Source organism: Spea bombifrons, chromosome 8 (genome assembly GCF_027358695.1).
Source record: "Spea bombifrons isolate aSpeBom1 chromosome 8, aSpeBom1.2.pri, whole genome shotgun sequence".
Lineage (NCBI taxonomy): Eukaryota > Metazoa > Chordata > Amphibia > Anura > Pelobatidae > Spea > Spea bombifrons.
In genome coordinates, this window is record NC_071094.1 from 33,536,074 (window position 1) to 33,552,031 (window position 15,958).

Below are 15,958 nucleotides of genomic sequence, written 5' to 3' on the forward strand. Positions count from 1 at the left end.
GTCTTTTATAGAGGATAGTAGGTTAATAGCCATGTCCATAAGGGACACAGAAGGGAGCAGTTACTAGCTGTGTAGAAGGTACGGGGAATGACTTGGTTTGATTATCAGCTGCCCAAATGTGCTTAAAGTGGACACGCCAACAAAAAAATGAATCAAAGGAGTAGAACAAGTGATGTGTTTTTTTAATAGACTTAGTGGTAAAATGTTTGTCCCCTCCTGGTCTTTTACAAAAGTGATTTGCTCATACTGTATGTTTTTTTTCAATTTGAAATTACTGCAGAAATGATGATATTTCAAGACAAAAGTGGCACTAATTACGCCCAAAACACTGGGTTTAAAACTGCTTTAATAGTATAAGCAGTTAAAATGTGTCCTTTTAATAAAATGAAGACATGCAGACCATTTTTTCACTCTAGGTTATTAGCTCCGTAGGATATTATATATTTTCCCTGTACTGTCAGTAAAACACTTCCAAGGTGGCCACCCTACCATACATACTGTATATGCAAATAAAACAATGTAATGCCACATCCGCTCATTGTAAGAGAGAGAGTATGTGTATGTACATGTGTAAGTATCTGGTGTTAGAGTGACTGTGTGAGTGTGTACATGAGTGGTGTTAGAGTGAGGTGTTAGTGAATGGTGGTACAGTTTATGTGTAAGTCAGCATGTGTTGTTACCATGCCAGGGGTGAGCTGAGGCTTAGAGGTGTGAGGGAGAGAAATAGTCTGTCTAAGGGCATTGTGTTAGCATGAGTCTTAGAGCAAGTTTGCACCTTATTATGTGCGTGTGTTTTAGTTATGGGGGCACCACTAGCCCCAGGTTCCACCATGGGTTTGGCTTCACTTAGGCCATGCCTCAGATTATTCTTAGGAGTCATGTGCCTTTAAATAGGGCACTGCACAGGCATATACCGTATTTGCCCAAATATAGGCTACACTTTAAAGTGGGGATGTGGCCTATATTCGGGGTTTAGCGCAGGGATGCACAATTTGTATCGCCCGATGCCCGGGACAAACAGTTCTGGGCGCCCGGCGGGTGTTTTTTTTTTTTTTTCATTAAGCCCAGCTGCGGGAAAGCAGCAGGGTTAGGATCCAGCTCTCCCGCAGCGCTCCAGGCGACCTGGATCCTTCTCTCCGGCAGCTGGTGGACGTCTGCGCGATGCGCGTAGGCAACCTCCGCTGCCGGCACTTCCGCTGGGGCTTCTATGGTGGAGCGTGACATAACCTTCCGGTGCTCCATCATAGAAGCCCCAGCGGAAGTGCCGGCAGCGGAGGTTGCCTACGCGCATCGCCACAGCTGGTGACAAGCCGGCCCCCGCTAGACACCAGGGAGTCTCGGGGTGCACTGGTAAGTCTGGGGGGGTGGCATATCTAGGGAGCAGAGTGGCATATCTAGGGAACAGAGTGGCATATGAGGGAGTAGAGTGGTATTTCTAGGGGGCATAAAGCATAACTGGGGGGGCAGAGTGGCATATTGGGGGGGCATAAAGCATATCTGGGGGGCATAAAGCATATCTGGGTTTTCCAAATTTCTGTTTGTAATATAACATATGCTGACTATTCTGCAGAATAGATACCAAAAATGTTAAAATACATATATTCCTGTTTATTAGGTAAAATACTGTTTTACTATTCCACCCATGTTTATTTTTGCTTTCAAAATAAATGTTTCTTTAAAATAGCACCAAACTTTATGGTGCGGCCTATAATCGAGCCAATACGGTATTGCTACATTTACCTATACTGTTTCTGAGGCTTGAAAGTGTTTCAGATGGAGTAACGCAAATGATATGTAGATAGGGGTGGTGGATTCCCATGCCTACCATCCTCCACTACTGCAGTGGATTAACACTTATTTTACAAATTCCTACATGTGAAACACTTAATGTAATTACTAAAATCAGTGACGATCAGTGACACGGAGTGAGGAAACTGCAACAACATACTTACTATACTAACGGCTGCAACTATTCTTGGGTTTAGTGGATCTAACTGAACTCTGCCATAGCATGTATCACCGTAATTGCTGACGTATGAAATGTAAATACGGATCACAGTTATCTTATTACTGCCTTTTAAATGTGTGGTAGGCAGATATTATATTACTGAGCCACCCGGTTAGACTTTGTTTGCTCCTTGGGCTAAATGTGCTTCCTATATCTTGTAAGAACACAAAGGACCTGTGAGTGTACACCGGATTAATGGCTACGGGGACAGTCGCTTGGGTCCTTCAAGTGACATCGAAGCACCTCACCCTCGGGTAACAAATATTTTTAGCAAACACATAAAAGGTATCCATAAAAGGTATTTACGGAACCTCCAGTAAACGGGAGATAGACAGACAACCTAAACTCACATTGCTGCACTTCCAAGGAGAAAGGTTAGGACTAGCGGTCAGAGGCTTAGATGTAATGTAAGGAAGTTTTACTTTAATGAGATGGTGGTAAATAAGTGGGACTGCCTCCCAGCAAGAGTGGTAGCGGCTAATACAGCGAGGGAATTGAAACATGCACAGGACAGACATAAAACTATCCTGAATCTAAGACAAAACCAATAACTGATTAAAAGTCTTTACATCAGGAAAAAATGGGCCAAATGGTTCTGATCTGCTGTCTGTGTTTTTATGGGGCAGATTTGAATCCATTTGCCCAAACAACTTTTAAAAAGCATGAAAAAAGAAGTCCACAGCACTCTACGATCATTATTTTCAAATGAATACAGAATAATAACACAATAAAATACGTCAGGATACATAACAAAGATTTTAAAGAGCTATTACAAACATGGCCTGTATATTATGCGTTTATATATAAATCCGGGCTTTCTGGTGTATTAATTTAGCCAGATTTCGTATAACTTGCATGATAAAAGCATTACACCACTGGCAGTTTTTCGCTAGTGTAATTTATAATGCTTAATAAATAAAGTTTTTAGAAGATAATTCAAACACAACGTCCATTGTGTATTTTTTATAAAGCTGTGCATGGGTAAAAGCGCATACAGTGGGACACACGTTTTAACTGCTGTAACAAAAAAAGGGGGAAAAAGTAAATTAAAAAAAAAGTATTTTCGCAAACTGTCTTTTTTCTACTTTGCGTTACAACTGTTACGTGCAGAAGGCCTGTCAGGAAACCACCTTCCCTGGCCCCGCCCACCAGCCGTCTCCCCGACCCGCCCACAAACCGTCTTTTCATAAGCATGATCCCGCCTATTTCTGTTTATCAGATTTGCTCCGCCCATTTCTCAATCCCACGCCTTTTGCACAGCCCACCGCTGTTTCTCTCGGCTCTTTCTTTCTCTCTATTTTTTCCTCCTCTGCGCTCTGTACCCAGAATCCCCCGCGAAAACCCTACAATGAAATTTAAGAAGTTTTTTAGGTTTCGGCGCCATTTTCGATTGGACTGAGGTAAGGAGGGATTTTTTTTCCCAGGGAATAACTCGCCGGAGCGGTTTGTGTGCTTTTTTTCAGTTTCCCGTCCTCTGCGGTCGCCTTTTACCTCTTCGAAAAATCAGGAAAAAAATCAGAAAAAAATCCCGTGGTGTCCGGTGTGTGTCGGCGGCCTCCCCCACCCCCCCTCACGGCTCCGCCCGACACTGAGCGGGGAGAGGGGACCGACCGTTACCCGGGGCTGGGTGGGAGGAGGAGGAGGCCAAACCCCGACACACGCTCCGATCCCTAGTTACCACAGGGCGGTGTGAGGATGCCCCCGAGCACTCCCCGCCTAGAGAACACCCGATACCCCCAGCTCCGGGCAGTGCAGCGGGGCCAGCCCGGGGTTCGAGCCCAGGAGGGGCAGTTTGTCACCATAGGGGGTGGGGGCAGAGGAACAAAAACACACTTATTTTGTGCGGCTCTGTGTAATATTTCGTAGCCTGTTAATTATCTAATACGCAGTATGAATTTCCATAGCGCTGAAAAAGTTTTTAATGGACCGTTTTCCTGATTTAATAAAGTGATATTTCAAAAGGATGTATAACAAGGCACTTGGGTGATATATACATACATATATATATATACATTTTGTATGTGTGTTTTTAATGGCTTATTTGTAAACGTGTGTGTGTATATATATATATATATATATATATGTATATGCTCACATATTTCTTAGAGTTAATTCTTTTATTTCAGCGAGTGTGTGTATTGTGTATTTATACTGTACGTATATAGAGTGTGTGTGAATGTGTATACATATATATATATACTATAGAGTGTGCGTACATACTGTGTGTATGTATATATATATATATATATATATATATATATATATATATATATATATATATATATATATAACTATGACTATGTGGGGCAGTTGGTTTCTTAGTACATGTCAGGGTTAATGTCTCCCTGTTGGGGGTTTGGGCCATTCTCTGGGTAAACCAGTAGGACGGTTATTTTTCTGAAGGCGCTGCCTGCTCTGGAGGGTCAGACAAAGGGTTGGTAGGTGTTTGGGGCTGGGGATTAAACACAGGAGTCGTTAATATTATTAATCAAACGGTATAATATTCATGTGTAATATAATGTCTAACAAAGTGTCTCATCTAACGTGGACATCTGTTAACGGAGCCGCTCGGATGTGGCTTCAGACCATACTAGAATAAGGTATTTGGGGTAAAGTGATTAAAAAGTCAACATTAGCGTGGAAAATGCTTGGCTTCTTGTGCAGGTGTTGCCCCAGAGGCGTGTGATATAGATACATATATATATATTAGTGGAGTGTAATTCTACTTATAATAAGGACACAAAATATGTAAAATGCCATAAAACAAGCTACCGGGAAGCGTTCTTGTTATTTTGATACAAACCGCTGCTTATCTTTCTGAAGGCTAAACTTTGTTGTGCGATTAATTGTATTTCAAACTGGCTATTATCCTCTCATTTTTATGTTTAATGTCTCAGAATTAGCAGCGGTGTAATTAAGGCAATATGTACACAAATGCAATCGGTGATTCGGCTTATTTTTAGGGTATATATATATATATATATATATATATATATATATATATATATATATATATATATATATATATATATTGCGTTTGTTACAGGGAAAGAAGTCAAGACTTCTAGAAGCAATGTAATAGAAATAGAAGTAGAAAAAACCTTTCAACCTAAAAAAAAAATCGTTAATAAATTGAGATAAATATGGCAATAAGCATTAATTTCCACAGTAATAACAATGAAATATTAATGTGATTTCTGGGCTAATGGAAATATGTATAACATGCCTTTTTAATTATTTTTGTGTAGGCTATTAATTTTTATGTGGTTTTAATGACAGATTTCGTAAAGGTAATCCTGTTTTGAGAGGTAATTTGTAGCTCTTTATTGCTACGGAGCAGGCCCCTCTGAAATGAAATTCTGGTTGTAAATCAGAGGGTTTTAGACAAGCTCACGTTAGTATAAAAGTTCACGTAAACATGGCTTTATCGGTTCATAGAACGTTTTAAGGAATATGTTTTTATGTAGAAAAAAGTGAATCATTAGCCGGTTCCTCGCAGGGAGTCCTTTTCTGTACGAAGGCTCCCTCCCTTCCCAATATCGTTTTCGTTTCCCCACATATAAATCCCCTGCGACAAAACCCTTCAGCTGCACTTTATACGTTTACCGAAACGAAATCGTTTTGTTGGTTACCTTAAACTTTTTTGAAAGCTACAAGCTGCCCTTTGTGGAAGCTGCAGCGCATGTGAACGAGATCTCATCTACAGGCTGCCGTTGATTTATATGATCTGGGGTTTTAAGAAAGTCTTAGTGCTTCTCAGAGTTAAAAAGATTCAGTCAGTCGAATACATTGTGTCATTAGAAGTGCAGATTTCAACCCCCCACAAGCCCTAAAGAAATTGAAGTTCATTATATATTTAAATGTAACCTTAATATGATTTAACTCCGCGATAGTTGTGTAAAGCAAAAACATCCACAACTTTATGTAAGAAAAGCTGTTTCCAGGGTGTTTATCACCAAGAATACGGGCAGTGCTAGTGTTTCAGTATGTTCTGGCGCTGCTAACTATTATATTCAGGTAGGTTGAAGTATGTCTTCTCCCCTCTGGTATGTGAGGGGTTAATAGGTACAGCGAAGAGAGTTTGGTTGTTGCTAACAGGATCCTCGCCAACTTGTAGTGTTGCCCGTCCGTTTGCTTGGGGCATTAGTATTATTATTATTATTATTATTTAGTGCTACAGAATATAATATCATTACGCATTCGTAAGCTGTGGGACTGGAGCATTGTAGAGTCGCTAAATATATTTTTTTTAAAAAAAAATATATATGTATCTGTAATATTTTAATTGTTAGCACAGGATTTTTTTTCTATTTTTTACTTTCTGTGGATGATCTGGAGAATTTGTCTGTAATCTGCTCTTTGCAGCACAAACTTCAATCTAACGGTGATCCTCGGATTCGTTGTAGAATCAAACTTTTAAATTAGCTGAGACAGCTGCCGTCCGACTCCTCCGAGTTATTATACAGATGTTTGATCTCAGCGTGATTTTATTTATATTTTCAGAAATATACCTGTTGGTGTTACGCCAGGTATTTGTAACATTGTGTAATAACACATAGAACTCTGCTCATAAAATAGGACGTTCTTTCCATTATAACATACAGTATATCTCTTTCCAATGTGCATTTTAGTCCAAAGCGCTCATATTTCCTCCTGTGGCAGTCGAAGGGTTAAGCCGGGCTCTCGCTGCCATTCATGATGCAGCATTTCTGTATGTACGACGTGTATAAATTATAAAATGTTCCTGGGATAGAAAGATGGCTGCCCGCTCAGCCTCAGCTCCATAGTATTCCAGAAAATGGTGCCGGTCTGAATGAAGCGTATCGCGGGAACGGAACGCGGCTTCGCTCATTAAACATCCATTTCTTGTGTTATCGCTAAATGTCATGGAAGCTTCCACACCGGGACACTGTATAAAATTATACTTTACTGGACGTTCTATCGGGTTTTTGTTTCCTAAAAAGTAACGCGTTTGAAATCGAGGCTTGTTCATTATGTTTATACTCTGTGGAAGAGTTAATACGCGTACATATAGGCTGACACTTTATGGTTGGGGGGGTAAGTTCAGTGTGTGGATATTACATTAAATATATTTGTAATTGTTGGTCGTTTTGTCGCGCGGCCGTCTGTATCGCTGCGGGTCGAAAACTAACCTTGTGCTGTGAACTTTTTTTCAGGTTTTCAGCGCAGCAGAAGTGGTTGCGAGACGTCCGGCGTCACCTGGTGAGTCTGGCCTCGCCTCACAGTCCTGTATAACGTCCGACTTACATCCACTGGTCAACAAATACTGGAATCGGACATGTGATATACAATCTAGACTAAATATCCCGATACAAGCCACACTTCAGGCTGCACTCGCAAATATTAGCTGTTGGAGTTGAAACATGGAAAGGTAACAATGTGAAAATAATCTCCCCCTTCCTTGACCTGTGCCGGGCAGAGCGGCCGGACTGACGCTCACTAACGGGTGACGGGGAATTTCTTTCACTTTGTGGCTTGTCGCCCGCTCTCCCGAAGAGCTATAAAGTGCAGATTCGCCGTATTGCGTTTTCTCCCAGCTGTGTTGCTAATTCCCTATTAAGATATTTAAGTGTCTTCGTTTATCTGCCGTTTTATATCCCTAAGGAAAGATCCTGTATACATAGAATGAACATATGGCTGCTAAATACATACATTGTTCAGTAGTCAACAGAATAAAGCTCTTCTCATCCAAAAAAATGCATGGAAGACGAGGTAAGGTAATGTGTATTACTAAATACATGAATCATAAAACATATCCTGTCATTAAATCTATTTCACGATGCGTTATAGAGTTTTAAAGATTGCGATTTGAGGTTAGATTTCGGTGTTTCTTCAAAGTTCTATTATGGGCATTTTAGGCACACATACAAGCCCTTTCTCTCCTTAGATATGAAGATTTTTAAAACATACAGAATCAAGTCAGGAAGCAAAGGTCGAGCTTTTAAAAACATTTTTTTTTATATTTTGTAACCCTGTTTTAATGATTTAACATGAGATGTATATACTATATATAATAACTTGCGCCAGAGTCCTTAAAGCTAACATTCATTCTCGCCTGTACACGTTTGCTGGCATGACATCGTGTATAGGTGAAACTGTACTGGGAAGCGCACCTCCCCTCAAACGGCACGAGGTAAACTTCTGCAAAAACGAGCGAAATAAAATAACATTGGTGTAATACGGTCAACGCGATGTGAGTGCCCGTCCAGCTGTCATTTTAGACGATAGGAGCACCTTCAAACATCTCGGCCATATTTATAATTTTTATCCGTACTTAAATAATATGGAAGAAACGTGTATTTTCTCGTTGATCTGCTGCAGGGGTAGTCGAGCCCCCCGTATCACAGGCTGGGTGCGGGAAGTCTTCCCCTTAAAGCAGGCTGTTGAGCTTTTTATACCAACTAGTGAAACCAGTGAGCACTTCCCGCGACCAGTTCATTTTTTAATGATGATGTTTTAGCCTCCTCTTCAAACTAGTCTGCAAATGGATAACCGAACTCCTAAAACCTGCCACTAGGGGGCGCACTCAGAGTTTGAAAACCTGTCCTGGTGCCGGCATGTGGTACATTATTATTAATTGCTTTATATAGCGCTGTCACATTCCGTAGCCCTGTACAATGGGTAAATAGGACATAAGTAGCATGTAACATAACAATTAGACTTACAGAGATAACAGCTGAGGAGATCCCTGCTCAAAGGAGCTTACATCCCATGCTAGCGCTGGCCACGAGGTGGGCAGCACATGCCAGGGGGGTAAGCGAGTGCATTCTATGTGAACCATCGCTCCTGCTTGAAATAGGTGGGCTGCTCCTTTGGATAATCCTTATTATCGGCATATAAGTGAGCTGTAACTTCTTATACTGTATAGCTAGTTACTGATCTTAATAAACTCTGTTCCTACATTCACCCTGTAAATAGTCGACACGTCTGTGCGGCTTTCTTTTTCCTTTTTCGATATGTAAGTTGGTAGCCAGCCAGAAACATTTAGGCATCAATATTGAGAGCAAGAAATGGCTCTGTTGGGATAAATCTATAAAGTAGTAATGATTTAAGGTGCAGTCATTCTTACCTCTGCACAGTATCTTTAGAGACTCGGCGACCGCACCCACACCTCATCACCAAAATAGATGGTTTTATTCACAAAACATAATATTTGTCCCATTTAAATACCGGGCACGGTAGGTTTTATGAGCGGTGAAGATTTATGTGCCGTCTGTCTTTGTATCCTCTCTGTACCGAACCGCCTGAAAGCTATGAGCACTGTTTATTTGTATGTACGGAGTGCCACCAAATTTCTTCCCACAAACCCAACCTTCCTCTTTTTAAATCTGGTGCCGTTCCAAAAATAGCGCTTGCTTTTTCAGCGGCTTCTATATCCCTTAATCGGCTAAAATAAGTGCAGAACACAGGAAACACTTGTAGCCTTGTTTTTCTTTTCTTTTTTTAAGATAGGATTTCTTTATATTTAATCCAAGTATAAACATTAAATATAGGTAATTTTAATGTAAATACAACCTCGTAACGTTTTGTAATGTGAACCTGAAGCGTGATGTTTTCACAGATCAGAGAGCATGTTGCTTTGGGAAGACAAAGCTGATCTATACCTGTCTAAGGCTCTTAGTTTGGCCCGGGTTGCCTCTGGCACGAGCGCTGGCCGCTGTCGGTAGAGTTTCCCAAAGATAGAAGAGATTCCATGGGTGTCTAAGAAATAGGGCCGGCCCGATGCCAGCTATCCCTTCTTTATTGGATCAAATTGGTCTTCTCATGGTGTGAATACCCGGGTGGTTTCCCTATAGGATTTCTCAGTAATGGTGAAAGCTCAGCTTGTGTGCATCACTTTGCTTTATCCTCTGTCCCTCCTGAAGATATTGTGTTAAAAGCCATATATATATATATATATAATAAGATTTTCCATCCATCTATATGGCTTAACGGGCTTCATGTAAGGGGACACGTCATTAGAAACGTGTGGATCTTTGATTTAAATAGTCTTCAGCGCTGACACTTCATCTTCTCTTTCAGGAATCCTGCATGATGGCGGCTTGAGCATTCCGGGTGCTTTGAGGTGATGTAGCAGCACATCATGGTTTGTAGGAACAAGGAGATACAGACCATTCTGAGCTGCCTCTTTACTTCAGAGACGTGTCAGAGGAGCCACGGACTGAACCATGCGCTGCTCGGAACCGGTGCTTCATGTTCTGGAGTTCTCCTGGAGATTTGTTGGCTGTCTCATCTCCTAGTGATTACATTAAAGAAGTTTTTAATCTTTTGTTTTCCGTCTCCAGCATGAGAACATATCTGGATCAGGACGCCAGCCTGTCCATTGCTGTGTATCAGCAGGTTAGCCATCTGCATGCTTCTGAAAAGTTAATCAACGGACAGATCTGCGCGATGAAGCTCTAGCTGCGTTGCTGTAGCAGCACGTAAATACTGGAGTTAAGGATTCTAAGTACTCTCCAGTATTTCATTGCTGCTCTAGTAATGTTGCTTATGTCACAAAACTGTATATATAGATGTGTTTGTGTTTTTAAATGTTCTCAATTCCAAATAAACATTTGTTTTTCAGTAAACGGTGTGAGGTTGTATTTGTTGAATACCTGTTGGGGTTGTAGCTGTACCTGGCGCCGGGATCGCCTGCTGCTGGACTATATACTGTATATACTGTCAGTTATTTAGTAGATCCCTTCTCCGGTAATAGATTTCTCCGCAGACGTGGATGTAGCGCTGCCACTGCTCTAATCACGTGATCCTGTAGAATTCCTTCTATAAACGCCCTGTACGTGGCTCTGTTCCTTTTTGGAGTAATAAGGAGAGGTTGGCTTTGTCAGTACTTGGCGCAGTATTCTGTTACATTCCATTTTACATATAACTTCCTAGCCAGCCGTAACACAGCCCAAGCCTGAGAGTCGTGGGAGTTATAGTTACCCCAGCAATACCCTGAGTAGGGGTATGACAGTTGTGTGGTATGTACACCTAGTGGGCTTCTGTATTGTGCATAAAACCTAAATGACATTCACTTTATAAAGTTCAATGAGAAACGCTTTGAATGGTGTTCGTTCCCGTAGCGGCCGGTACCGCCATCCCGCGGATTTATCCTTCTGTCTAGGAGCGGCCGGTGTGCGATCATTCGGTATGAAATCTGACCCGTGCGGGTAATGTTTCCATTCCGTACACAGCGGAAAGTACATGACATCCCCGGCACACACAGCGTTAACAGAATGCTGCAAACAGCGATCCCTGTAATCGCTCTACGTCCAGCCCGAGCGCCGTATCCCGGTACATCTATTACTGCCCTTTAGGGGCCGGGTGATTAGTTACAAGTAGCACCTTAAAAGGGTTAATCGTATATAGACAATAGACGGCCATGTGCTCCCAGACTCGGGGGCCAAATACCGACTCCAACGGGGCCGCTAGGGATCCAGTGGCGGTAGCGCTTCCATAGAAATCGCCCAGCCTTCCATATGTTATAAACGCGAGTAAGTGGCGGGTTACCGCAGATCAATGAACGAGTAGCCCCCGTAACGCACACGTTTTCCACGTCCAGTTTATAGTAATGATATACGTAACATACAGCGTGTTAACGGGCCGGTACCTACCGAATAATAGCTATAGTGATTGTAAGGGAAGCCGGTGGGGATCCTGCTGATGAAGCTATCGGATAATTACTCTCCGTTTCACCGTTACACACCGAGAAGGAAAAAAAGCAAACGCACACGATGTCATCATCGGCATCCCGGCCGGTAACAAGAAAGAACCTTCTTCCACAAAATTATCCCAATTTACGATTTAATAGCTTTGCTATGTGGCAATAAAAGGGTTAAAGGCAGGTATACAAATATTCCATTCGTTTCTCTCCATTTTTAGCGTTTGACTGAAACAGCGAACTTCGTTAAACGTTACCAGCTCGTTTAATATTCCGTAGCTGATCATAGGTACCGGGTGACACCGCGATATATAGCGCTCGGTATCCGTTCAGTCAATATATAGAACCGAGTCCATCATTTTCAATCAACTTCTATAATTCTTCATTAAGATTTCTGTCATCGGCGCTTCCCCTTCTCTTCGTACCGATCCCCGGTAGCGGATCCCAACACACCACGTGCCGACAGGACTCCCGACTGAACGGTATTAAATCGCTCTGTAACTGCTCTGTAACCAAGAGGCCGGGGTGATGGAGCTATGAAGCTTCCCGATAAAATCTACATTATTTCTTAAAATAAAAAAAACGCTTTGTAAAATATTGGAAAACCTGCAAACAGCCTATAAAGCGGGACATACTAAACCGAATGACAAAATGGAATGCCCATAGACTTTAATGGGGAGGAATGCCCATAGACTATAATGGGGAGGAATGCCCATAGACTATAATGGGGAGGAATGCCCATAGACTATAATGGGGAGAAATGCCCATAGACTATAATGGGGAGGAATGCCCATAGACTATAATGGAAGGTAAAAGAATAATTGATTTTGAATTTAAAACATATCATTTAGATCTTTGGCACACATTCTCCCCAGCACAGACACAGGATCTAAAACTCAGATTATGTGGGATTATAGCTACTTTCTATGGAATGACAGGTGAATGACAGTTTTGAGTGAATGTCCATAGGATATAATGGGAGAAAAATTAAACTTGTTTTTTTTAGAGAAAACCATCTTAAATATCATATAGAACTTTGTCATGTATACTCCCCTAGTACAGTTATAGGTTCTAAACCTCATATTAAGTGGAATTATAGCTGTGTTCTATGGAATGACAGGTGAATGACAGTATTGATGGAATGCCCATAGGATAATGTTATCTCTATGTTTAATGCTGTGACGGAAGCCTCCATCACTGGGACCACTGGAGAAGCCTGACTGCCAGCCTCCTCCCTATTGACTATGGGCCCTGGGTTTGTAAAGACTTCTGTGGCTACCCCCAGCAGTATCATCTCATCACTTGCTGAGGGGATTATCTCCAGCAGACAGCCAGGATCTGCAACCAGGGAGTGACTGCCATTGTTTCAGTTTAATGTTGTATAAATCAGTCTCCCCCCCATTGTATTGTTAATCTCGTTACTGCCCCTGCTGTCTCTGGGAGGCAGATTAAGGGGGGGCGGTTTGTGTCCCAATATCTTATTTTATGTAAATGTGTGTTTTGATGGATATATCCAGCCCTGTGTGTCCAAAATAAATCAGTCTTCGTTTGGTTTTACCCTACACTGAGTCTCGGCTAGTGACTGGGTAACTGGGGAAAGTGTTGTCCCAGGCTAAGGGAGCACAAGACAGCGGAGGTAGTCGGTCGGACTAGCCAGCCCCGTGACATTGGTGGCAAGCGGCGGGATTGCTTCTTAGTCTGAGGGACACTTACTTTCTACCGGGATTAACCGACAGGACGACAGACTTCGGTCGCCTTGACGAACACATGGATGTGGTATCAGAATTCCAGGGGCTGCTGCGGGTCATCCTCTCCTGCTACACCACTACTCTGCCTACAGAACAATACCAGAATCTGAGGCAACTGGTTCGACGGTCACTATGGCAGAGGGCTGTTATATGCCGGGGGCAGTGTCTTCCAAGCTCCGAACAAAAGATTAGAGACCAGCGGGAACTACGGATGTCATTCCCTTAGTGCAGAGAATTACATCACATGCCGTTTCCAGTATCTTAAATTCTATTAAGGTTTGGGGACCAGGGCATTTTTATTTTTGTAACGGTTATAAGTTGCACCTGCAACCTATAGCTTTCCTATCAACTGCTCGCAAAAATATATTTCTTTCCCCAGGTAACTAGAGTTAATAAATAATAGTTCCTTTTATGCACTTGAAGTATAACATTGCATAGCCTATATTGGTGTTAATACAGGTATTTTATTGTTGTATCTCTCATGTGGTACATAGTTGGAATTAAAACTAATACTACTAAAATAGACTGTCCCAAACATGACATGTCGGAATGGAAATGTAGGTGTATTTTGGCTTTTATGAAATGTTTTGTGCATCTTGCTATAAACTTGTGCACCGAAAAATGCACCTGCCCCTTAAGCCCGCCGCAACTGCGACCGGGTCCGCCACTCAAAGGGGCCGGGAAGCCCCCGCCAGGGCCGGCCTTACAGGTGTGCGTCCGCACAGGGTTTAAATTAAAAAATCGGGGGGGGGGGGTTGTTTTTTTGCAACCCCCAATACTTACTCCTCAGATCAGTGATTGATATTCGCTGAATATGCGCGGAATTCTTCTATTGTTTTATGTTAGTGTGTGTCTGGGTATGATATTGTCTATGTGTGTCTCTCTGGGTATGATAGCATGCATTTGTGCTAGTTTAAGTGTCTGTGCATGTGTGTTAATGTATGGGCCTTGTTGTGTTAGTGTGAGTGTCTGTGTGTGTATTAGTGCTGATTGTCTGGTTGTGTTAGTGTCAGGGTGTGTGTTAATGTATGGGTCTGGTTGTGTTAGTGTGAATGTCTGGGTGTGTGTATTAGTTCTGATTGTCTGGTTGTGTTAGTGTCTGGGTGTGTGTTAATGTATGGGTCTGGTGGTGTTAGTGTGAATGTCTGGGTGTGTGTGTATTAGTGGTGATTGTCTGGTTGTGTTAGTGTGAGTCCCTGGGTGTGTGTGCTTTAGTAAAAAGATTGTGAGGAGAACCGGTGTGCCCCAAAAATAGTGTGTGCTAAATAAGTAAATCTCTTAAAAATACTTCCCTTTTGTTTTCTCACAGCTGCCTCCTTAAAAACAACTCTCTCCAGGTGTTGTAAAGTATAGGTTCAATTTCAATAGGGGGCGCTCATGTAAGAAAAACAAACGAAACAACAATAGTGTAGACTGTTCAGACGATACGGTGTTAATTATATTGCGTTAGTTGCACTCACAATAGTGCTGAAGATTTGTGTCTGTTTCTCATTCCCCTCTCATAGCAGCTCGTGAAAAAGGTAGTAAATGGTTGCACTCACGGGATCCAATGCACGAAAAAATTATGTGCAAGGTGCGCTCAGGGAGGGGGGTAGGGGAAGCCCACGGTGTCCAGGATCTCTTCTCCAAATGTCATGGAATTTCAGGTCCAATCCCCCGAACGCTGTGATACAGTGCGGCAACTTCTTCCAGCCAGGGAGCGGGAAAACCACCCCCAGAGAATAAACAACTGCTGCTTATATTTAAAAATATAGGTTTATTATGGGAATATGCCTTTAAAATAATTTTATTTAAATTTTTTAAAAAAGTACTTTAAGATATATAAAATATAAATATGTAAAAGTCAAACGATTAAGTGAAATAAAAAGTCTTTCCTCAACGCGTTTCGGCTTTAATGGCTTCCTCAGGAAAAAAGTATTTGATCGCTTCTTCCACTGTTTTTGTATGTGTTAATTCGTTGTATTTTCTTCTATATACGCTAGATGGCGGTGTAACGTTGTTTCCCAGAACATGAGGACGTGTTGTACGCACATGAACACTAGGTGGCGCTGTTACGTCATTCCACAAGACGTGAGGACGTATTGGAGGCTGGATGTGCGTACTGGCGTCATTCTGTTTATACGCGTCCCCATAGAAACGGCTTCTCCTTCTCCGTAGGGATGTCTCTTTTCTTGGTGTTGCATCAGGTCGTAGTGTCCTGCTGTGCTGTGAAGTGCAGATGTTAAGAAATGACATTTGAAGACGGATTAACATGAACGCTAAGTATAAACGCTATAGGATGTAAACGTTTAAGGATGTGATTGCATTAAACGTGGATATATGAACTATAACTAAACATACTATGGGTTTTGTTTATACATAAATGTCTATATGAATCCACGGAAAAGAGAGCAATAAGGGTGGAAAAGTGCCAAACAATAATACAAAATATGAAATATTGGAATTGTGTATAGTAAAAAGTAATATTGAAGAACCCATGAATGAATAAGTAGTCTGTGTCTATTTATTTCAAATGGGGGTTAGGATCCCTTAGGTGAA